The sequence below is a fragment of the Manduca sexta genome, unplaced genomic scaffold (genome assembly GCF_014839805.1).
Source record: "Manduca sexta isolate Smith_Timp_Sample1 unplaced genomic scaffold, JHU_Msex_v1.0 HiC_scaffold_1509, whole genome shotgun sequence".
In the NCBI taxonomy this organism is placed as follows: Eukaryota; Metazoa; Arthropoda; class Insecta; order Lepidoptera; family Sphingidae; genus Manduca; species Manduca sexta.
The window spans coordinates 358-21,908 of NW_023592380.1; the positions used below are offsets into that span (position 1 = coordinate 358).

Consider the following 21,551-nt stretch of genomic DNA (forward strand, 5'->3'; position numbering starts at 1 on the left):
TTATTTAAATGATTTATTTAGTAAGTTTTATTGTAATTACCACTGGACGTCCTAATAAAATAAAATAATAAAACGATATTCAAGGAAGTCCGATCGAGGGTAATCGAAAACCGATTAATAAACTGGACCTTCTAATGAGTTTAAAAAGAATTAAAAACTCATCAGATAATGTGACGCAATAGGAAGCTGAGTTCGGTCGTGTCTCGTGAACTAGATTTATTTCAGCCTTTCGCTAGTCATAAGGCTGAAAACACACTGGCAAGATTTCGGGTTTGAAGTTTATTTATTTATTGTTTCGGATTACCAGTAGATGAAGTACAGTAAGAATACAACCAAAAAAAGACGCCTACATTAGCTTTGTTGAAGTTGCGTTACTTATTGCATTAGATTTTATTTTGTACTAGTTTTTGCCTTCGGTTCCGACTGCGTTTACAAGAAAAAAGCAAGAAACAGTACGAAATTTTGCATTGCCTTGCGTCCCAAATACTATCCCATGTCCTAAAAAAAAATACAAGCAATTTATAGCGCCAGCACTACGACTCTAACGCCATCTATTTTAAAGATTATTAAACATCAGCTGTTTCTACATTACTTATAACCAACATCCAAACAATTACACCAACTTTCGCATTTATAAAAAATAAAAAAAAACCTAGCCGAATTTCGGCGGCCAATTTAACGGAGATCCGGTAACTACGCAGGAGATATTACAGCGCACAAGTGTGCGTGAATACACAGGTGCAATCTATGTTCCTTCACTCTCATTGTCTGGTGAGACGGCAATACATGACCGGAGAGATCAGGCGCAAGTCCAACGGCTTTACATGCGTGCATTCGCATAGATATTAGGATAAAGGTGGCTATAAACAAAAAAAATGCAGTGGAATTTACCCTTGTATTGGCGACGAAAAATATCCGAAATAAAACCCAAAAATATCACAATAAAAAATTTATTATCTATATAACATAACATATCCGACCGTAACCGTTATGAATCCTCTTTATTATACACTGTATAATGTGTATATAATACATGGCATTCTAGATTCGGCGAGTCTAGCAAAATCTGTCGTGAGATAAAAGAAATAAACACTCTTATTATAAATATAAAGCTTATGAATTTCTGTTTTGGTCTTTCGTAGATAATTCTAAGTTGCCATTCAATTACATTGTATTGGAATAGCTTCGATTAACTTTATCACCACAAAATTATCGATATAGATGATACGATGTATCTTAAGTACCATAGCATAGTTTTTATTAAAAAACTTTTATATTATGGCTTTTACCCATATTTTGCCAATGTCGAGTAATAATAGCAGATACAAAACAAAAAGAGACTATAACATCAGGTAATCAAAGTCTAAATTCCAAAAACTGAATTTCACTAGAAGTCGCCAAATCATAGACAATTTAAAACATAGCATTGCCATTTCATTGCCGATGGGCAAGTTTATGGTAATGCTATGGCGTTCGGTGCCTGGTTATTTAACGTTTAAGCAAGCGTATATAATAATTCAAACGATGCTCTGCGTTTTTAAAACTAAAGATATTCATAGACAAATTTGCGTGGGTTAGATTTTAAAATTAATGAAAATATATATTTTTTATCGATAATCGATGAACGAGTCAACTAATTACAGTCTTACTTTCAAACGACAAATTTAGACGAATATCGACAGCACAAAAAAATATATTTAAAAAACGCAGTAGTTTTACGTAACTAAAAATTATCTTCCGTACAAGTGCTATACGAGTTATAAATGAAATTATCGTGCGACGTCACTAATTATCGACAAATACATGAACATCGATAAAATTAGTAATGAAATTACCCCGTGAGTGATAATGGTGTTAAATGTTAGTCCATTTATATACATAAATAATTGACCAAGGAACCCACAGGATTCCAGGAAGCTACTGGTAAGACTAGACACAAAAATATAGACATCTGGAAAGTTTTCGACCGATATTCCAGTTCGAAGTTGAAAGGTAAAGTAAATCAGTTTTTATAGAAATCGTCCATAGAGTTTACTTTTGTTGCTCGGTTAGTGGTATACGATCAATCATTAACAAAAGATGTTTCGTATTTGACAGGTAATAAAATAGGCATATAGTACTCGATATATGAACGACGAATGATAGTAATATCTGCCTTGACAAGCCATTGGTACTTTATATCATAGATCAGTTTCGTTAACAATGCTTACGTATATTCAACGAAGCAGAGTACAACGCAAATTTAGTACGACCATACATGCGCAAGCGCATATCAATACGCCATAATATAACATCACTGATAAGCCTATAAAATTCATCTTGAAAATAGGGCTAGACTTGTATAGAGAATTTCAATTCGTTTTTGAGAAACAGAGTGCTATAATAAGTGCAGATTGTTGTGATGAATGACCATATCTGGGCATGTCATATCTTCGTGATGCGATATTAAATAAAAGTATTTAATTCAACAATTTCTTGTAATTGTTTGAACACACGTTTCAGTACTTGTAACAATAATAATTTAAACATAACAAAAAAACCATCACTCATATAAAAGATTCGAGTTTTGCATTTTTTTTTTCTATTTTATGGTTAAAATAACTGTCATTTGCATTACGATTATAATAAAAAAGCATTTATTCTAGTACTGTGGAAAAAAACGAAGCTTGCAAAATAATATGAACTCAAAATTTTGGCAATGTAATTTTATTTCCATGGAAGACATTCTGTATACAAAAAAAGCAAAAAAAAAACAAATTTATTGAAATTAACTCTAATGACATCAGTCAATATCTTAATTATATTGCAAGCTTCTTTTTTCGGATACCTCCTTTTACACCATCGCCGTAGTATAACTGAACTATTACAATTGGTCAAGTCTTTTAAAATAAATAACATGTATTATAATATTATTTGTATACATAATATTACTATTTGACGATGGTGTAAGGAGTTGCGGTAGTGTTGTCCCTGTGAAAATATTGTAAAAATATTTCATTGCTAATATTGAAATTAATTATACTATTTAGAGTGTCGAGTTATATTGATATGCTGAATACTCATACAAAAGGATTTTTCACAAAATGCATAATACCGGAAAAAATCTACGTTAAATAAAAAAAAAACAAACTGCTAATCCTTTTTTCTATTCTTTATAAAATTCAAATAGCAAAATCGATGTTTTTTTTTAATATTTTCACAACACTAGCACAAGGGACAACCCTACCGCTCCACGTTATATTCACACCAGACACCGACGTGCGTGACCGTTTCGTCGCAATATTTACATGAAGTCGTCGTATTCGTCGTCAAAGTTACCGTACGACTCGTACTGACTTAGATGAGCCTGAAAAACAAGTTACATTTGGAATTGTTTTATTGGGGCAGTGTTGCCAACATTAGGAAGAGTGACCATAGACATTCAAATAGAGGAATAAAGATATAGACCTTTTAAGATATTAATATTCTGTAGATATGTTTGTTTATGTGACATATACATGCAAATTTATGTCTATTATCCCCCAATAATGTGATAGAGGGTGAGCCTTTTGCAATACTGGATTGTTTTTGCAAAATGCAAAACAAATTTACTAGTTCTACATTGTTGGAGTGGATAGAAGTATTCAAAATTGTTAACCGCAAAATGGTAAACAGAGAGGAAACTAATTTATTATAAGATGGGGGCAAGTATAAAGAAGTCCCCCCCGTGACCATGAAGGCTGCAAAGTCTTCGAAACGTCGGGAGAAAATTAAAATACTAACCGTGATAGAATTAGAAAATTAGTTTAATTTCAATGTCTAACATTCACGTAAACATAAGAAATCATTAAGTATAAAGACTTAGCTTTTCACATATTATTAAATAATTATGACCTTTCTTATGGTAAATTATATCTCTTTATCAAGTGTAACTAAAGAAAGTTCATACAGGCCTTTCTTGCTGCTATGAGTAAAATAATTATCATTGCTACTGCCACGATAATTAATACCTCACTCATTCTTATCAACCATTTTGCTTATCTCACAGGGTTGATAAGAAATATCACAATGCAATGATAGTGTAGCGTGCGTATCCACACGCGATAAAACACGACCATATTGATTTCAAGGCATATTTATAAACATTTGATAATGTATTACTGGAGACAATCTTGACATTGGCGTGGCAAGGTAAATGCTTAACCCTTCTTTGTACTTATTGTTATAAACCTATATGATATATCATAAGTCTGGTTATACTTTTAAGTTTTCTATTTTTTCATCAAGCATCAGGATGAAATTAATATAATTGGGTTTATATTGATACTTGTAAAATTATTCAAATAATTACCCATTAATAAGTTGGTGAGAAATGGAGTATAATTAATTCCTGGATGACTTTAATTCCATATACATATGGCAAGTTTTTAATAGTTTATCAGCCTATATAAAAAGATTTTAAAACAAAAAAAAAAGAAAATCATAAAACTCTCCTTTTTTAAAGTGGGTATAAATCAATACTTACATTGTCACCTTCAACTTTTAACTTTGCTTTGCCCTTGCCCTTGGTGGGTTTCTTTGCCTTGTCGTTCTTCTCAGCTTTTTGTTTCTCAATGTAAAGGTTGTCTACTGTCAGCTTTATCCTTCTGATGTCTGCCGACGCCACTAGAAGTTAAACAATAAATCATAATTAAAAATTATATAATATAATATTAGATCTGTATTGTATACTGTCCTTTTGTTGGGCACGGGCCACCTCTACTAGTGAGAGGGATAAGGCCCAATTTAAATGGTTACTAGTCACAAAATTTCTAACTAAAATGACATGTCAGGAATAAATCGGCCTCGGTTACGTAGTTGTACTGCATGCGCGGTACGGCAGTGTTCTGAGATCCTGGGTTCGAATCCCGGTTTGGGCAGTGATATTTGGGTTGTTCTGCTCAGAATCAGCCGAGTCTGGAATTTGTGCCCGATATGACGATATCGCCCCCTATCACATCATGGAACGGAATACACTTGGCGAAAAATGTGTGCTCTGATTGCGTCTATGCGTATACCTTTTGGGGTATGTGCGTGTATATAACTTAGAAATTTGAGGCGAGCCCTGCACTAAAAAATATGCATATCATGTTTTATTATTCTCAACTCTTAAAACCTTCAGTAAATAAATTGAAAACAAAATATTGTGATAGGGAAGATGGGCTGTTTGTCTCTTCATTCTAAAGTTGAATGTCATTGAACTCATAAGTTTAAAGTCTTGCGACCGATTGCTGATTGTAACTACTAAAAAAAAAAACATGATATATAGAAATCTGCTGAAACATATTTGTGAAAACAAAGTCAACTCTATGATCTCTCTTCAAATCAGAGCTATATAGATGACAGAGTGAGTGCAATAACATATCTTGATCGGTAAAATTCAAAATCAACCATATAAAAATCAAAAGGGCTATAATATCTACTCACTTTGAACAACAATACTTTTCACTAGCTCATCCACGAATCCAGGAACTCCTCCTTAGCTTTATATAAATTTATCTTTTTGCTGAGAAGGTCAGCAAATTCTGTGAACTCTGCCTTTGTGGTTGGATGAAAGGTGTCCAATTTGCCAGTCATGCCTTCTGTAATGCCTGTAAATTAAAAAATGTTGCATTAGTTTGGAAACTTACACCGGCTGGAGTATTATTTTCAATGATATGTGAAGTCTAATATATTTTATTGCTTTGAATGACGAGAAGAACTTGCCCTTCGCCTGATGGTAAGCGATACAACCGCCCATGAACAGTAGAAACAACATCCAACACCTAAAATTATAAAGTATTGTTTGATATTCCACTGCACTTGCCATCCTGAGACAAGAGATGAATCTTTATATGTCCAGTAGGTACACTGGCTACAATGTCCTTCAAAGCGGAACACAGCGGTGACTAGACACTGGTGGCAGAAATAGACATTGCGGTGGTACTTACCCAGGTGGACTTGCACATATAAGAAACCTACCACCAATAAATAATTACCAGTAATAATTTCACAACAAAGGGTGAAAAAAAGCACTGAGAATGTATATAAATGGGCTGAATTATTTACAACCCGTCAATATAGCTATAGGTCTGTATGCGTTTACAGAAGCATTCATGGCTAAAGCTTCAGCATAATCTATTATACCATTAAATGAGATCACGGTTACTAGCTTGAAGGACCTTCTAATCACAAATGATATCCCATCTATGTCAGCCTATAAGCCACTTGTATTGTGCACAATTTACAATGAATTGATATCTAGACTCACCAAAAGTTTCCATGGCTAGTTTTAAGTCCGACTCCTCCTGTAGTTGCTGCTGACGGAGCTTCTCAGCCAATTTTTGTTCAGGGGTCATTTCCTCAATCTTCTCTACTGAGACGCGCTCCGCCCGTTCGCGCTCTTGCCGCTATAAAATAATATATAGTCTATCATGTAATCGTTAGAATAAAAATTACTGCCTCGGTGGCGTAGTTTTAAGGCGTACGCGGTATGAGTACGACTGCGTCGACGAGGTTCTGGGTTCAAATCCTTGGTTGGGCAAAAATAAGTGACTGGGTTTTTCCATCTTTAAAATTATTCAGTCGCAGCTCGAGTCATTAAGATGGCAGTGTGATACCCCGCCTCAGAAAGCATGTACAGCTGTTGATTCTGCAAGCCCTGATCTTTTTCCAGTCAAGTCAAATTGCCATCTCACTGGACCAAGTGACTGAAGGAACAGAGAGTGCACTTGTGTATTGCACACACACTTGTGCATTATATGGCTAGAAGGCTTTTTATTTTAGAATAAAAATGAATACATAGACATATATTTGTCAATATTGGTTCATTAAAAATTATGAAATCATATGAAACAAAGCATATAATTATGTTTAATAACATTTTATATTTGTAAATGCCAATGTCATATACTATATCTGTGTAGGGATTAATTTTATTTGTGTTTGTTAAAGAAAATTAAATAAAGATTACTTCTTTTTTATATTGTTTAAAACTCAATGTTTTTTAAACGCTTACTTATTTTGTGTCGCACAATAAATTACAAAGTTTGTAATTAAAATATGTGCAAGCTTATATCATGAATTCCAAATTGAGACCAGAGGTACAGTAGAATTATGTGTTAACTAAATCACCACCCAGAAAAGGTCTAGAAAAAAAAAAATCCAGCTACCATAATTTCATTGCTAAAATTATTAAATCACAAAAAAAAATATATTATTCTATATGTCATTCTAATATTGGATATATAATGAGTGTTTAAATGATAATTTGAAATGTTATCAAACAGTATATTTGTTAACCATTTGTTCTTAATTGCATAGAAGATAGAACAAATTAGATAATATATTCTTGAAAGTGTCTTACTTTGTCAATAACATAAATATGAAAGATTATGAAGACATTTACAAGTATAAATTAAACCTGAAAGCTACCAAAGAGATTTAGAAGAAATTTTACATATAGATAGAGGCCATAGACTAGTATTTATGACTTCTTTTCTAATAGAAATAATACAGTCCATTTTTATTTTGAATGGTTGCACTAGGATGAAGTCACAGTCAACCCTTACTTTTTAGTACAAACAAAAAGGAATAAGCAGACGCAATTAGCCTGTTTTTCAAGCCATTTCCACCTTAAGGACTCATATTTTTCTTTAATCATTAATTATAAATAGGTTTCCTGCTCATTATCAGCCTTGAGTCTCGAATTTGAGCCTAAATATAGGCTCCTATCATATCAGACAAAACACATGGCAAAATGTGCCTGCTTTGGTTGCACCCCTGCCCCAGGAAATAAAGGTGTGATGTGTTTGTTTTCTAGATCACAAAAACACTAAACAGAACAGTCTAGGTACAAAGCCACAACCAACTTGGATTATCATTCTCAACACCATACTATTAATGAGGCTTGTTTTATGATAAAATGTTATTCAAATAATTTTGGTCTTATAGTCAATTTCAAATTGTGTTTGCATTTTCTGGTGCTGCTATTTGAGGCAAATCAGTGTTGGTTTAAATAACCTGGAGATCTATGTGTAATAACTATGTTTTTATTATATTGCATTAACAAAAGTCCACATAGGCATTGTGAGATTTCCTTTAAAACAAACTAACAGGAAAGTTCTAGAAACTATTTTGAGTTATGAGCATTTGCGCCAATTGCGTGACTCAGCTTGATTGTTAGAGAATAAATAACCACAGGACAGGACTAAGAGATCACCCACACTAGCATAGCATGGTCAAATATGGTCAAATTATGGTACAATATGTTGAGGAACCAACCTCTCTTTCGGCTATTTTGTCGTGTATTTTCTTCTTCGGCTTCGGCGGAGGCGCGGGCTGTTCTGTTTTCTCCTCATCTTTCTTTTCCTCTTCCTCGTCCTCCCAACTCTCCTGCGGAATAACCAGAATAAGTGACGTCAACACGTAGGCACTGCGAGTTGAGGTTAAGTTCGAAAACTAGCCAAAATGTCAAGAACGAAATACAGAAATAAATTCTATTGAGCAAAACGCAACGTTGGCAACGAATGCATTACCTTGACGTTGTCTTCCTCGTCCTCGCCTTCCCATTTATTCGAACTTGTCAACGTGGTCGGCAGTTTCGGCTCGAAATTATCCGCATCTAAAAATATCACACTGACATTTACAATAGCACTTACAAGTAAAGATTTATTTTTTACATTTACAATAACACGCACGTACCCCACGACACATCCATGTTTACGTACGCACAAATAGCACCAATCTAATTTTGTTAACTTTTCACGTGAATACGAAATCAGCGAGCGGGCCGACTTAGTGCAACGGTGGTTTTATCACAAGATGTCTCCAGGGTCGTCGAATGTTACGACAACAATGTACTCAAGCGAATTTTGTCAAACGACAGAGGCTTTTCTGCAATGACCACGACCGGATTGAGAAACGACGAACAAATGACATAATTTTGGCGAATCCCCAACGAAAATATGATCAAAATTTGATAAGCGAAAATATGACTCCATTGCAGACGATAATTTTCGAGTCACTAATAATTTTCAATATGGCCGCCGGCCAATGTTGCCAGTTCAAATAAGGAACATCAATAATCATTGGTAGGTATCGATTAAAATTAAAAGTAAAAATGATAACTACAATAACAATTTTAATAAAATTTTAAGATTTAAAATGCCTAATTCCTATTCGTATAATCTAGATCATCACAAATCATTTTGTTCGTCATCATGTACAACAATGATTTCTACGGAAAACGTGACCTTACTGATTTAGCAATGTTGATTTCGTATAACATAAGACATGGCGAAAAAGAAAATAGAAATATTTATTGAAGTACATAATGAGAAAGAGTTTGAACAGATTCTTTTAGCAATTTTGATAATATCGTATGTTAGTATGGTGCAAGTTTCTAACTCCATTTCTATATTCTCTAAGTTGTATTTCGTTGATTAATTATCATCTATCAAATCTATGGTAGTAATATTATAAGTAATAATAAATAATATACATAAATAAATAAATAAATAAATAATGAGGGGTGTCGCTGATCAGTTTTTCTATACTTACCTATCTCTAATATTCTCCAGGTGCCGAAGTGTATAGTAAGTTTGTTGGGTCCTGCACAGCACTAGACAGACTATTCACGACTATCAAGCTAGACTGGAGTGACGGGAAAATGGTCTTTTTGAAAGTATGATTCGTTTGATAAGTAAACATAGTTATATTTAAAATCTTTCGTGTCTATTGAATATTTGTTCACCTGGAATCAACGATGACTGGCCTCAGCAAAAAAAAAAATACTGAGTAAAGGTTTGGAGATAGAAAAGAGGATATAATAAGCTCAGGCAAAAAAGGCCTATTTTATTGACTTGAGCGAACTAATTTCGGATTGTAGAAGATGTTTTGTTTTCAAAGCATATTTCTGCCCGAATTTCGATATTATTTTTAACTTCTAGGTGCCTGCAGACGATATAGAATCATTGAAAAGATTTCATAATCAGAGTGAGCCTGTGTACTTGTTTATAATGGTGAGTTCTAATATAAATTAAATATAATTTGTGGCTCTCATAAAAATGCGAAATTGCAACATTTTTAATTCTTCTCCCGGTCGCTTAATTTAAATTCATTTTTATAAACAAAATAAATATTATATTGTGACAGTAAATTAATCTAATTTGAATAATAAAATTATACTCGAGTTAGACAAACAAAAAGTTTAAAATATATCTCCTAGATGGCAACAAGATTGAAGCTTCAAAATGTTATTCTACGTTATTTACTGAATATTTTAATAATTATATTATATTATTATGTCTATCGTTATTGAGACTGATTTTAATTTACAGCCCGGATATAATTGTATTTAGTCTGGTATATTGCATGAATTGTTCCAATTTATGTTTTTTTCATAAAAAGTAAATATCTACTGCGGATGTCGTGTAGGAATTTCGACATTTTAAAAAATAAAAAAACAATATTAATCTTAATAATGTATTCGAAACAAAGTTAAAAAACAACTTAGAACTTCATTTGTTAAATTTAATTTATTCATGTATACTTGAAAAATACATTTTTTAATCCAACAATATTTTTTTTATTAAATAGAACCAGAAAGTAACGAAGGTATTACGAGGTGTCAACAGCTTGAAGTTCGCTGAAGTAGCCAAGCAAGAGTTGTATTACTACAAAAACCAACTAGAGGGCGTTGTTTTCGATCGGCCTATGTACGAAATAGACGAACCCACACCTGATGAAATGGTATTTAAACATTATTTTATGTAGGTAGAACATTTTCAAAGTTACAATAATACTTTGTCAAAAGAGAAGGCCATTATTATTATATCCATTTATAAGCCTAATCATTGTCTTAATTCCCGTTGTCCTAGTATTATTCATGAAGATCTTGGCATAAAACCTATCCAAAAATAGATTTACATTAAGGCAATGTGTTTTATAAGTAATAAAAGTTTCTTTACCAGTGGCATAGAGTAGTTCAGGCGAGGGCGGAGGGAGTACTATCAGTGGTGCGGCGAAATGCGTAAAATTAAACTATTTTATTTACTTACATGTATCAGTGGCTAAGGGAGGGAGGCTGGTGCGTGGTTCTTTTTTGTTGTAATGACCTTTTTTCCTCTCGCCCTGTGTTTTGGGCGGCTAATACCCAAAATTGGGCGAACCCAAATCGCCTCGGGCAACAAGAACCCACGTTACGCCGCTACCCACTACTTATCTTCAGATAATTTAACTGACTAGTTCTTATTTCGGAACTCTCACGCACATGTAAGTAGGGGCAAAAGCTAGTTTAAAGAAGTGACAATGACCAGAACATTGCCTATCAGGATTGGATGAACGCTCGAGCAGCGGTAAAGGAGCAAGAGATTATATCTTCTACTGCTCGTCGCGTGGCTCGTCAAGCGGCACGGAAGCGGCACCGAGCCGAGCTGATGGTACCACATCTGCGAGAATTGAACTTCGTACTCTTCTGGCCTCATTGCAAGCATGCGCATCCTGAGCTGTATGAAAGATGGGATGTGAACAGTAAAGATTATAACTTACTATTTATTACACTACTGATTTAGATGCTTAAGTTTGTGAAGGTCTTGGATGTTTGTTATAAGTTATGACCAGTGGCGGCTTTAACCAACGCGAGGCCCTAGACGATTCTAAGATGCTAAAAAGGTCTTCCAAGGCACCAATCGTGGTCCAATGTGGTTGCCCGGTTTGCCAATCCCTTCTCTCCAAAACCGCCATTGATAATACAAAGACAGATAGACTTATTTGGATAATATCTGGTTTCGTCCCCGGCCCGTGAGCATTGAGGCTGCAAATACTACAAAAGGAAGTAAAATTACACATAAAACCGCAATAGAATCCAAAAACTAGTTTTATGTCGATGGATGTTTGATATAACTACGTAATTTTTTGAATGGATGTCATAACTATGTTTTAATCTGTACGTTAGGTTTAAATTTGGCGTTTAACAGACTATAATATGATTAACATAGTTTGAACGAGAGTTGGTGGAACTGTAATTTATTTTAGTTCAGATTGTATGCGTAACGATTATCCAAAATTATTGTAGAAGCTATACTATATGTTTGAAGGCAGAAAGATGTTGCAATAGATTATACTTACCTAAACAGATTCTCGCATAAAAGATCCTTACCATATATACATGTTTCAGACATAATAATGGTAGGTCGTGAAGAAATACAATTGACTAAGGAAATAGCACTGGATATATTGTACGCTGGTGACGCGCCGATAAACGAAGCGTCCATGTACGAACTGTTGAACGGCGAAGCTTTAGCGATATGCTTCAGATTGCTCGACACAGAGAAACATTTCGTTTGTAAGATTTATTACTTTACAAATAGGGAATGGTGATGAATTGTAAAATGAACAATTTAGTTTCTTTTTTATTTAAAAATATTATCATTCATGAAAGAACATAAATAATACCTAACTTTGGCAATAACCTATCATGTTTTTTTATATTTCGATGCTAATGTAAAGGTTTGTTCGTGGATATACTTTATTTCCGCCCGGATAGCGATTACCGTACACGAGGTGTTCAAACTCGCTATAGTAGCCCACGTAAGTGTGCCGCGTTCCAGCTCCAACAGACCGGCATAATTGTGTCGACTGCCGAGGGGCAATCATCTTTCGTTAGTCGACATTTTCGTTTATTTATTCAACCTCACTCCATACCATTAGGTGTAGTGAGATTATTTTGCCGTGCACGTCTGAAAACCAAAACCTAGTTTATACCTGCAAAACACCACAAAAACCTACAAATAGTAGAAACACCATCCACTTTATAACAAAGTATTGCCCTTCAATAAACCGCCTCAACATTTGTAGACATTGGATACTAAATATCAAAAATAAGACAAGCACAAATCCTGACTTTAAACCTAGGGGGTAGGCAGCACTAGGACATTTATTTTTCGCCGAGTGTGTTCGGTAAACAAAATTGAATAGAGCGTGCTCCATTTTTTACTTTATTTTCTCTTACATCTACAGCTTTAGTACGTAAAATCCTTTACGAAGAGATACCGCAATACGATGAAAACAAGAGTTTAGAAGACCAACTGCCGGCTATGACTGCATTCGATTTTTACAAAAGTTATAGCCCGACAAAAGAGGAGATATTGCAACGAAAACAAGAAGAAAGGATGAAACAGAAGGTAAGGAAAGAGTTGTAAAGACCATTAATTGAGACTTTTTAAGACCGAATTTAGAATGTTAGTGCAATGTTAACGTTTGGGCAAATAAGAATCCAGTTGGTTGGAATTTAATTCAGGCGAATTAAGTTGAAAAATGGCCAACGCAAGCGTTTTCAAATTGATACAAGTACTATCGTTTAGACGATTGGGAAGTTTAAAAGCAATCAATACAAGCGGCCAGCTTTGTGGAGTTGCTTACTCGTTCTGCTCGGTTAGTATTTTTAATGTATATAGGTGATTGCGAGTGGCGAGTTGTGACAATCTACGCTAAATGCCTTACATACTTTAGAACTTACCTTAACTTAGCCAACTAGGTAATCGACATCGAGCTGTGATAAGGAAAGAGAAATATGTAGTCTACAGGTTAATATTGTCCTTCATTTGGCAACGCTCGGCCAGGACGTATTGTCCGGCTTTTGAATTGAAAACCAATTTAAAATAATTTGTTCTAAACTCTTCTTTTATTTTCGAATAAAGCGAAAGAAATATGACATTCATCGCAGTTTAAATTTATAAATACTGAGGAATAGTTTAGAAGATACTTTTCTGTTCTAGGAAGAAATCAAAGAGAATCGGGCTCGGCGACTCTCTGAGATGCAACGTCTGGCCCGCCAAGCTATCGAGGAGGCAAGAGAGCGTAAGAGAGCTGAAAAAGAACAACATAAGTTGGAACTGTTAAAAGCTGGGGTTGGTACTTGGTAGGCTTAGCTTTCTACAAAAATTGAAGAAGCAATTACCTTTTTCTTTGGTTTTGCGTCATATAACATCAGGAGAACTGATTTTGAAATTTTATTTAATTCTTTACAGCAGACATTGCTATAAGTGCAAGTAAATTTCGTTTATCTGCCTTTATAGGTACCACTACTGTAAATGATCGGCGCATTATAGTTTCTTAAGTACGTTGCGGATATTTTTATATATTTATTTATTTCCAATATTATCTTAATAGGAATTACACCCAATGCTATAATCGTCATACAATTCAACAATAGACGTATCATAACAATTTATAGAGTTGATACATAATATTTCTGGAGTTACTCTTATAAATTCGAATTGACATCGATTAATTTTTCGACCAACCGCATTCGTGAGCTCAACTCCCCTTGGAAGATAGTTTCTGATCAAGCGCGTAAGAAACCCCACAAAAGATATTGCTTTATAATCGAATCTGAGACCATACACATAAAAGCTTGCGTACACGGCCACTAAAAAGAGAAAATCTAACAAATATATATTTATATTATTTTTTAGAACCTTTCTGCCTTAGAGCAGTTGAAAATGGAACCAAGTGAAGAAAATATATCAATCGTTGTTCCAGAGGTAAGTTTTTAATAGAATATAAATTAGGGGTTACGTATCGAAGATTATAAGAATTCTTTCATACGCATTTGGATATTGATTGACCAATAGTGTCTGCTAATAGCTGAAAATACCAAAGGGTCTTGATCAATATCTCTTCGAACTTTAGGATTGGACCAATGTGAATAAAGCACGTACATGCCCTTTCAGTGTTTCTAACAGGTTGGTTTGGAAATATTTAGAGGTTTATGTTCAGCAATGGACTTCTAAGGCTGATAAAGAAGAAGACGCAAATAGTAAAAAATTCTATTATAACATTTTTGATGGTTGGGTTTGTTTTTTGGGATTAGCAGTTAACGATTTTTTTTAAGCAATAATGTATTATAGCTTTTATTAGCATGGAATATTAATTTATTGGTCCAACATCTACAAATGCGTACACCTCTAATCGTCCAGCAACTCTCAGATGAAGAAGTGAGCGATGAAGAAGAAATCGACATAGGCTACTGTCCCCCTCCAGGTCTATTGATACCTGGCTTCTATGCCCCTCCAAACGACATCGCTAAGGCTAACGCGTTGGCCATTTTATTTCCTAAGGTACGTGTTTTAAAGTTCTTATATAAGATGGATTTTGGAGATTGGACCGTAACTGCAGTAACCTTAACCGCAGTAAATATAGGAAGAAAAATGGGGCAATAAGAGCCATAACTGGTGCACCTACATAAAAAAGTCTGGTTTTAATTTAGGAATATTTTTTAATCAGAACATATTTTGGGATATGAATAATCAGCAAGAAGTGAACAATATTTTATAGATCTGAATTATAATGATACCAACTACTGTACTAAGAATCACACAATAAAGATTTGATTTGATTTGATTTATAAATAATAATAAATTTGAGGCAAATGGTTTGTATTTCTCACATCGAGATGTACTTCAATGATTTTTCAAAAGGATTAAAAGACTACTTTCTGATGGCCCTTATTGATATATCTAATTGATATAACTTTTGACTGGCAGTATGTCTGGACTTTTACGATCATCAGGTCGCGTTCACCTGTCCTAAGAATACAGTGATTTTCAGTTGGTCCATGAGCACGTGACACCTCAATCCGAGTTCCTGCCGCCTCACGTTTTAGTCATGCTTGATATAAACAAACGGTACAAAGCTATTGATGTCCTGAAGCATCACCGAAATGCTGTATTACACGTAAGTATACTCACACCCTTACAATCCAAGACTAGGTGAAACCTCAACTATTTTACCTGTTAAAGACTTTGTTTTTAATAATCTTTGTAATATAAATTTGTTTTTAATAGAAATGTTATATAGTATAGTAATAAAATCAAGGTAATCTTAAATTACAACTTAAAATAGTATACAGGGTCATTTTGAGACTGCTTTACTAAATGAAACCACATACTCGTCTTCAACTTTGCTGACATTGAGCCAAAAATCATCCATTAATAACGAATATTTTCACCAAAAATCCTGTTTTTAGTTTTCTGATTTTTTATCATTTTGTAGTTTAATGCGAATATCTCGTGTGCGTGAGTTTGTTTCTGACTGAAAGTATGATGTTGCCATTGCGATAAATTATTTTAGAGTAGTAATACTGGCATTAGAGCGCGAAACATTAAAATTACTTTTTATTAATATTTATTTAGTTCGAAACTTATACATTTTTATTTTAAGTCTAAGGCATAAATAACTTATTGTAAAGTGTTGTTTCCAAGTAGATAAGTATGTGGTTTAATTTAGTAACGCAATGTCAAAATGACCCTGTATATCACTACAGATAGAATAAGTTAGTTACATGTCTCTACCTAATTTCATACATCAGTAAGGTAATTTTTAAATGGTTTTTATTCCCAAGGTTATAGAAAAAGTTTTTACAATACTCGTCATTAATTATTATAACGTACTATAGATGCTGTTATGGTGGTAAGATATATTTTATATTCGCCCGGATAGCGACCACCGTAGACAAGGTGTTAAAACCCGTCATAGTGGGCCGCGTAAGTGTGTCGCGTTCCGGAATCAGCCTGTGTATATCCGGTTCCAACAGGCCGGCATAATTGAGTCGACTGTCGAGGGGTAATCATCTCTCGTCAGTCGACATTCTATTGGACCCCAAACCACTTACCATCAGGTGTAGTGGGGTCACTTTACCGTGTAGTACAAAAAAAGGAAATATAAGTCAGCGACCAAACATCATATAGGTACCCTGACAGATGCTATACGAAGCCACAGTCTCAGGCTGCAGCTATTCTGTTATTTCTTTCTTAAGGTGGTAGCTCAAGGTCCATTTTCATACATTTTGTTTCGGCTTTAATCTGGGTAACTAAACAAGTATTGGCAAGTAAAGAATTTAAATTCACGTCTAGTTAGTGATTAGTTCTCGCAGTTGAAGAAAAACGTAAAATAATTAATAATCATGGATATTTCGGCCTTTAAAAATTTAATATGACGAAATTTTAAAGGCAGAAATATCCATGATTATTAATTATTTTTACGTTTTTCTTCAACTGCGATGATTAAACTACCAATGTATGATGTGTATAACCACCAAGCTATTGTGATATTCACTGCCAAGTAATATCTTTTTATTGCTTGATATGTATGTTATATCTGGGTATATGCTCTTGATGTGGAGTTCATAGTTTCGAATTCTAATTTGGGTCAAACGTTGTAGTCTTATAAAATATGCATGGTACTGTATGTCTTTATTGGAGTTGACGTAGCGAAGTCAAAAATAGCCCAGTTAACACCTTCCCCATAAATTAGAGTAGCAAAAAGTCTATTACAAAAAGCCTGTATAATAATGTAGTGCCGACATTAATATATCTTATTAGTTTTTGCAAGCAGCTCCCGTGATAAAGTTTTCTCATGTAAATATATTCCCGGGATAAAAACCCTATAGCACTTAGAAGTAATATAGCTTCTGATTAGTGAAAAAAAATCATATCAGTTTAGCAGTTCGTGAGTTTAGCACACTCTTGAGCTTCATATATTATATTTGAGAGGCAAAACCCTGCCATATCGACCATACCCTGGTTACATCAACCAATATACACCTAGTGACTCAGAACATTATAAATGACATTGTTTGGCTTTATTGTTTACAGTTCGGTGTGTTCAGATGCGAATCGCCTTACAAAAGTGTTTTCACAGCGCATAGCGTTAAGCAATACGACACTATAATAGATAATGATTCTAAGAAATCGTAAGTGATACAAAATGTTTATTGTTTTATAACGTATTGTATTTGTACATTTAATAATATTTAAAATGCGAATTAGAATTGCGAATAGTGGCAGATCATCGTATGGCGTTGGTTTCTGGTGAAATAATTTGTTGTTTAGCTGAAAGGAGGACTTGTAGTGGCAAATCCCTGGTTGGGAATGGAACTAATTGTCGAGACCAAGGTCCAGGATTTAAATACCTGTTTGAATAGAATAATAATAATATCAGCCCTGTATTATATACTTGCCCACTGCTGAGCATGGGCATCGTCTACTACTGAGAGGGATTAGGCCTTAGTCCATCACGCTGGCCTAGTGCGGATTGGTAGACTTCACACACCTTCGAAATTCCTGTAGAGAACTTCTCAGATGTGCAGGTTTCCTCAAGATGTTTTCCTTCACCGTTAAAGCAAACGATAAATTCACAAAGAATACACACATGATTTTAGAAAAGTCAAAGGTGTGTGCCCTTGGGATTTGAACCTGCGGACATTCGTCTTGGCAGTCCGTTCCTCACCCAACTAGGCTATCGCCATTTGAATATAATGTCCTTTAACAACTCTTTTGCCTTAGCATACACCTCTGAATGCAAATTATTAATTCTTTGTCAATTAAGAACACATAGCGAGTAATTTTTACACGATTCCTCTCCAATCGAATTTGGACACGGCGGTCAATCTCAATGGAGATTAGTCAAGTATGTAGGAGGTATTATACTACACAAGTGTATGCACAATACAAGGGCACTCTCATAGTCCGGTGAGACGGCATTCCGACATGATCGGAGAGAGATCATGGGCAGGACCAATGCCATTATGTATTTTCCGAGGGCATGACACCGCCAACTTCATGACACCAAGCTGTGACTGAGTCATTTTTTCAATGGAAAAACTCAGTCACAATTATTTTGACCCGACCCGGCATTCGAACCCAGGACCTCGTGGTAATCGCACTCATACCGTGACAATTACAACTATGTCACCGAGGTAGTCAACATTTTTGCATAAGAATTTCAAAGGTATATGAAGTCCACCAACGCGCACAAAGCCAGCGTGATGGACTAAGGCCTCTTAGTAGAGGATGCTTATAATCAGCAGTAAGACAGTGTCTCATATTATGGAGCTGCTATAATAGGTATTAATTTGTGTTCGCGTTTTATACGATAAGCAAGTTTCGATTAACAGCTTCGTGGGCATAGTTGTATTGCGGTACAACTATGCCCACGCTTTTGTGCTGAGGGTTCGGATTTGATCCAGGGTTGGATAATAACGTTAATAACAATGTCAATCGTCCCTTATTTGGACCTAACACAGCTTGAAAAATGTGGCCATGTTACACCCTTGCCTACCCCTAAAAAGTCGTGATGCTGATTGCTATGTGTTCCAGTGTTGACGCAAAAATAGCAGTCATGCTGTCCGTGGAATCTGATCTGTCGCTCCTGGAGTTGATGGACCTGGGACCGTGCCACGTCAGCCGCGACGTCCGCGCTGGCGAGGAAGAGTGCGCCGCCATGTTCCCTGTGGAATACGGGGACGAATTTCCAGAATTTGAAGATTTCGATTAGCAATTTTAGAGTCCAAAATTGTGTCCCAAAGCATTGTTTATTTGTTTCAAAGACCGTTAAGATCTTTTTTTATTTTCTAAAATTGTGTTTATAGATTGATTGTTTGGAATCTTTGTGTTGTTTGTAATAGATGTACATGAGACTAATGCAAGATATTTTACTAAAATTATTTGAATATTTTACTTAAGTTATGGACCGAAATTTTGTTACATATAGTTGGATTTTTGTACCAAGACCCGCTGAAGGTCTGAATAAAATTTGACATATTATTTGACCACAGCCAAACGTAGGTAGATATTGTACCTTTGACGTTTCGAATGACCAACTTCTGAACCCGCGACCATGAAGGTTGCAGTTTAAAACGTCAAGAGAAAACTAAAATACACAAGACTACGATAGAATTTGAAAAGTAGTTTTATTTCGAAGTACATAAACTTTTCGTACCAGAATATATACTGCGACTTTGAATTTTATTTTAAAGGTCATAAGGGCGAAGTGCGCACAATACAGTATAATACCTAAACAAACAAAGATGCTAACATTATTAGGTACATACATATTAAATTACACATTTATTAACATTATTTGCGGGAGTCCCTAATCTATACTATTATATAAAGCTGAAGAGTTTGTTTGTTTGTTTGAACGCGCTAATCTCAGGAACTACCGGTCCAAACTGAAAAATTCTTTTTGCTTTGGATAGCCCTTTGTTCGTGGAGTGCTATAGGCTATATATCATCACGCTATACCCAATAGGAGCGGAGCAGTAATGGCTAATCTCAGGAACTACCGGTCCAAACTGAAAAATTTTTTTGCGTTGGATAGCTCTTTGTTCGTGGAGTGCTATAGGCTATATATCATCACGCTATACCCAATAGGAGCGGAGCAGTAATGGCTAATCTCAGGCACTACCGGTCCAAACTGAAAAATTCTTTTTGCGTTGGATAGCCCTTTGTTCGTGGAGTGCTATAGGCTATATATCATCACGCTATACCCAATAAGAGCGGAGCAGTAATGGCTAATCTCAGGAACTACCGGTCCAAACTGAAAAATTCTTTTTGCGTTGGATAGCCCTTTATTCGTGAAGTGCTATAGGCTATATATCATCACGCTATACCCAATAGGAGCGGAGCAGTAATGGCTAATCTCAGGCACTACCGGTCCAAACTGAAAAATTCTTTTTGCGTTAGATAGCCCTTTGTTCATGGAGTGCTATAGGCTATATATCATCACGCTATACCCAATAGGAGCGGAGCAGTAATGGCTAATCTCAGGAACTACCGGTCCAAATTGAAAAATATTTTTGTGTTGATAGCCTTTGTTCGTGGAGTGCTATATGCTATATATCATCACGCTATACCCAATAGGAGTGGAGCAGTAATGGCTAATCTCTGGAACTACCGGTTCGAACTGAAAAATTATTTTGTGTTGAATAGCCCTTTGTTTTGGAGTGCTCTAAGTTATATATCATCACGCTATGACCAATAGGAGCGGAGCAGTAATGGCTAATCTCAGGAACTACCAGTTTTAACTGAAAAAATCGTTTTGTGTTGGATAGCTCTTTGTTGTGGAGTGCTATAGGCTATATATCATCACGCTATGACTAATAGGAGCGGAGCAGTAATGAAACATGTTGCAAAAACGGGGACAATTTATTAGTTTTGAGAGCTTCCGTTGCGTGCGCTGCGTAAACGGTTAAAGTTATGCAACAATGATGTATGACGGGATTATTCCTCTTAAAAAGTTCTAAAAATATATTATAAAACATAGTCCCCGCTGCATCTGTCTGCCTGAACGTGTTAAACTCAAAAACTACCCAACGTATTAAGATGAAATTTGGTATGGAGTCAGTTTGAGACCCTGGGAAGAACATAAGCTCCCGGGAAACCACTACTTTTATAACAGAAAACTTTAGCCTGAAAATTTTATAACGCGGGCGTAGCCGCGGGCATAAGCTAGTATACAATATAGCTTTTACACGCAGCTCTGTCCGCGTAAAATATTTTCTGGAATAAAAGTCCCGCTTTGTATTTTCCTGGGATAAAAATCCTATAGCACTCAAGAGTAATGTAGCTTCTTATTAGTGAAAAAAAAAATCAAAATCGGTTTAGTAGTTCCCGAGATTAGCGCGTTCAAACAAACAAACAAACTCTTCATCTTTGTGTACTAATACAGATAGTCTTTCGCTATCATTGCATATTTTATGATACACAGCA

General features: G+C 35.1%; 2 pseudogenes; one reads left to right on the top strand and one right to left on the bottom strand.

The window, feature by feature from the left end:
- Positions 1-934: 934 nt before the first annotated feature.
- LOC119191423 lies at positions 935-9,041 on the bottom strand (annotated as a pseudogene).
- A 125-nt stretch (positions 9,042-9,166) lies between these two features.
- On the top strand, positions 9,167-19,481 carry LOC115450307 (annotated as a pseudogene).
- Positions 19,482-21,551: the final 2,070 nt, after the last annotated feature.